The following is a 5,030-nucleotide window of genomic DNA, read 5'->3' as shown; positions in this document are numbered from 1 at the left end:
TCAAAGTTATTATTTGTTTCAAGTTTCAGACTCATATTCTGACTAGAATTGAGTATGACCACATCAGGCTAATTGTCACCTGCTTCGCTTAACATATGGCTGCTTTATCTGCTTGCCAGTTACATTAAAGAAGCCTCTGTGGGGCAGAATCCCCCTGTGTCTTGTTTACTCTTTAGTGTCAGACAGCTGACGCATATTTGCAGGAGTCCTTGCGGGGATAATGAGATGCTCCTTTTCAGTCTTTAGAGTCAGCCTCAGAGAAGTTTCTGACCCATAAGATGGCTCTGTTTCTGGCTCTAACATTACTTAAAATCCCCTTGTAGTCCATAATTGTATCCATTAAAAATCATATTTGATCAAAATTACATATTTAAATGCTTGTTCATGAGAAGAAAAATCCTTTGTGCCTTGAAATAGCTTGAATATAAATACACCCTTGCTTCATTTAGTATACATGGATTAAGGAGCAAGAAAGTCTGCATCTTTTGTGTCCAGTCAGGGCCCTTAGGATTTATCTGCTTTGGAAAAATACTTTTTTTTCTCTCTTTGGAGGTCAGGGTAGGGGTTTCCCTGTTTCCAAACAGCTACTATCCCACTGGATCGAGGACCCTATTACGCAGGAGGGCTTTGCTCCTTAGAGTCCACTCCACCTGGGGTCTGGCCTCCTCAAAATCTTCAGTCAAATGTGATCCTTTGCAGAATAGTCCTCTCCGCACACACATTCATAAGGTTTTATAGTCTGGAGCTGGACTTAACCCCAAGGTCTCAGGTCATTTTAAGTTAGTTCAATCTTCCGTTCACGAAGTCTAAAAATCTTTCTGACCAGTTTTTGAGGTGCATAGTATGCTTCACCTCTGATCAACAAGGCCTCTGATTTGTGTGAATTTATTTTATGCTTTTGTATATGGCGTTTGTATATATACATTTTATATATATTGCTGTAATTCAGATTGACCCCAGACTTGACTTTAGGGTTAATTCGTTCCTTAGGCCAGGAGTTTATGCATGCTTCACATACCTTGGTCATGCGTTCTCTCAGTGTGGAAACAGGGGTATTAACATTCCCATAGCATTAATGTCATAACACAGCGTTGTGTTCTACTCAAAAGGAAATGTCTCAGATTATGCATTTAACTGATAATGCATTTTTTCGCCATCTATTTATGGTCATTGTGACACTCACATTACTTCACCTGACTGCTCTCTCAATGAGATTGGCTTGTTTTCCACACATGCTACAGACTCCAGCTCCAGCTAATACATCATAACACAGCATCTCGTTACTCTCAGGGAACGAGTTACATGCACAACCTTGTTGTTTTCAAGACCCACAGCACTGCACATTTTCTATGTCTTTCTTATCTGACACAATCAATTCAGCGCATCGACTAAGGATCAGGTGATCTAAATGAGGTGTTTTAAAGAAACGAAGACACAGTGCTGTGGGTCTCCAGGACCAGAATCAAAAAACATTCAACTTCACATCAAGGTTCAAGGTTCAAAATTGTTTATAAACCCAATAGGTGATTTTTGATGCAGCAAGTTGTAATGTAGTGCTGTACCAGTTGGGCTACCGAGCAAGTTTTCAAAGCCTCAAAGCCATAACATGTATTAGTTTACAAATCATGCACATTACTATGAGTTGTGAGGCCATAAGTCTGTATTGATCTATAATGATCTATTTGATCTTAAAACGCCAGTGAACTCTTTATTTGGGAGTTTTTGAAAATAACAATAGGTAGAGGCATATTTTCCAGATGAGTCTGGGTTGATATTGCAAATACATGTGAGCAGGTAATACAAAATATTGTAATCTCTTCTTACATTTTCTGAAGAAAAGCAAGCATGCTGTGTCAGAGGTGATGCATCTGTTAAAAAAGCAAGATTTAAAGACACTAGAGTTATGATACCACATTGCATTTGCAAAGGTTGTTGGCTGCCAATAAAATTCCTTTTGTATAGCGCTTTTCACAATACATATTGTTTTCATATTTTTTTTTTTACATTACAACTAAGAGTGGTTCATATGGCAGAAATGTGCAGTTCAATGATAATACAAATCATGCACTAAAACACTAGTACAAATGTTAAAGTAGTTTGTTTTATTAAGTGACATCACAAAGTTTCATACCTGACATCATACGTTTTCTGAATCTGTAAGAACATACAGAGCATACAGTTCATATTTATGAAGACCACTTTTCTCTTCCTGAAAGAGGCATAGAATATATATATATATACACACACACACACACAGTGTGTCACATGCCTGTCCTGTCTTGTGCACACATGTGGGTTTTGTGATGTCTCATTGCTCCTGTCATTGTCTGATCCCTTCCCCTTGTTATCTGATTAGTGTTGATTTCTCCCACCTGTTCCCGCTTGATTTCTGTCCCTGTTAGAAACTAGACAGGACTGTCTTGTGTGACTGATGGGCAGTAGGGTCTTTTTTCCCCTGTGTTGTGGCAGGGCCTTTCAGCAGGCCATTAAAAACCATTAATTCATTTCAGATTCAATAAATGAATATAAAACACAAGTCAAAAGACTCAAACCAAAGGAATCACGGGGAACCGGGAGACGTAGACGAGACATACACAAGGATCCAACCCAGACTGACAAACACAGGGAGCTTATAAGGGGAAGAAATCAAGAGTGAACATGTGGGAGAAATCAACACTAATCAGATAACAAGGGGGAGGGATCAGACAATGACAGGAGCACATGGTAGACATGACAAAACCCACATGTGCACACAAGACAGGACAGGCATGTGACACAGAAGCTGTGTCTCATTTCGTTAAATTTCAAAGGCTGTGTCTTCCAGAGGACACGTCCTGTGTAGGATGCAGTATACGAAGTGTCCTCAATCAGAATTAAACGAGACGTCCTTCGTAGGACACACAGGCAGGAAGTATCACGTTGCTATGCCAACAAGTTCAGCCTCGTTGCGCTCTCACGCCAGTTATATGAATGAAAATAATGTAAATGACTATGAAATGTTTCTTGTCTTGACAGCAATGTACTGTTCTAAATGTTCAAAATGCACTAAACTGTTGTAATCCTGTTTACCACAACTATCTGAGGTAATAGAGCTTAAAAAACAACAACAAAAAATCTTGAACTACTTAATTTAAACACCACACCTACGCTCGCATGTATATCTGGCGGTGGTGCCGTTTTTTCATATAATATTAAAAAAAATATGACGGTTGTTAACGGAGACGCAAAGAATTGTGGGTTATCTCCAGCCGTGAAGGATACTCCTCCTGCACACTCCGAAATCCTGTGAAAGAAGGACACATTCGAAGGTCGCATTTGGAGAGTACTACTCACTTTTTTTAAATGAGACAGCCTTATGACGTATGCAGCCTTCAAATGCGACCTCCGGAGGACGCAGCCTTCTGAAATGAGACACAGCTAGTGTCTCTCAGAAGGCAAGATGGGCAGAGGATCACCAATTAGTGGGAGAACAATAGTGGCAAACAATAGTGGAGCAATATCAGAAAGGAGTTTCTCAGAGAAAAACTGCAAAGAGTTTGAAGTTATCATAATCTACAGCGCATAATATCATCCAAAGATTCAGAGAATCTGGAACAATCTCTGAGCGTAAGGGTCAAGGGTCAAAACCAAACTGGATGGCCGTGATCTTCAGCCCTTAGACGGCACTGCAGCACACACAGGAATGATACTGTAATGGGCATCACAACATGGGCTCAGGAATACTTCCAGAAAACATTGGTGAACACAATCCACCGCGCCATTCACCGTCGCCGGCTAAAACTCTATAGGTCAGAAAAGAAGCCATATCTAAACATGATCCAGAAGCGCAGGCGTTTCCTCTGGGCCAAGGCTCATTTAAAATGGACTGTGGTAAAGTGGAAAACTGTTCTGGGATCAGACGAATCAAAATTTGAAGTTCTTTTTGGAAAACTGGGACGCCATGTCATCCGGACTAAAGAGGACAAGGACAACCCAAGTTGTTCTCAGCACTCAGTTCAGAAGCTGATCTCTGATGGTCTGGGGTTCATGAGTGTCTGTGGCATGGGCAGCTTACACACCTGGAAAGGCCATCAATGCTGAAAGGTCTATCCAAGTTCTAGAACAACATATGCTCCATCCAGATGGCGTCTCTTTCAGGGAAGACCTGGCATTTTCCAACAGGACAATGCCAGAGCACATACTGCATCAATTACAACATCATGGCTGCGTAGAAGAAGGATCCGGCACTGAAATGGCCAGCCTGGAGTCCAGATCTTTCACCATTAGAAAACATTTGGTGCATCATAAAGAGGAAGATGCGATAAAGAAGACCTGAGACAGTTGAGCAGCTAGAAGCCTGCATTAGATAAGAATGGGACAACATTCCAATTCCTAAACTTGAGCAGCTCGTCTCCTCAGTCCCCAGACGTTTGCAGACTGATATAAACAGAAGAGGGGATGACACACAGGGGGAAACATGGCCTTGGCACAACTTTTTTGAGATGTGTTGATGCCATGAAAATTAAAATCAACTTACACTCTAAATAATGTTGGGTTGTTTTTTTAACCCAAAATGCTGGGTTAAGACTGTTGGGTAATTTTTGTTGGTTTATCACATTTTAAACACCATTGGGTAGTTTCAAGTTTCCAGTCGTTGGGTTAAACCAGCTGGGTCGCAATGCTTGGTTGATTCTACCCAGCGCTTGGTTGTTTCACGTGCTTCCTGCCTTGATTCATTTAAATTCGCTCCCAAACTGTCATTTTGAAAGGACAATGCAAAAGGCAAACCCACTGGTTGCAGATGTTTTAAGATAAGTTCATATATTTTCATTAATAATTATAGTTTTTCTTTTCTTTTCTTTGCGGCAACAATTCTTAAGCTTACATGACGTTAAGACGACAAAAGTTTTACCTCAGAATCCGATGCAATGTACAATGCAGTGATGTCACAAGTACCGGTACTTCGGTACCAAGTACATACTGAAATGTTAAAAATGTGACGATAGTATCTGTATAGCATCAACTCACAAGCAGATTATATTCGGTCCCGC

The sequence above is a fragment of the Pseudorasbora parva genome, chromosome 25 (genome assembly GCF_024679245.1).
Source record: "Pseudorasbora parva isolate DD20220531a chromosome 25, ASM2467924v1, whole genome shotgun sequence".
Lineage (NCBI taxonomy): Eukaryota > Metazoa > Chordata > Actinopteri > Cypriniformes > Gobionidae > Pseudorasbora > Pseudorasbora parva.
This window is presented reverse-complemented; position numbering follows the sequence as displayed.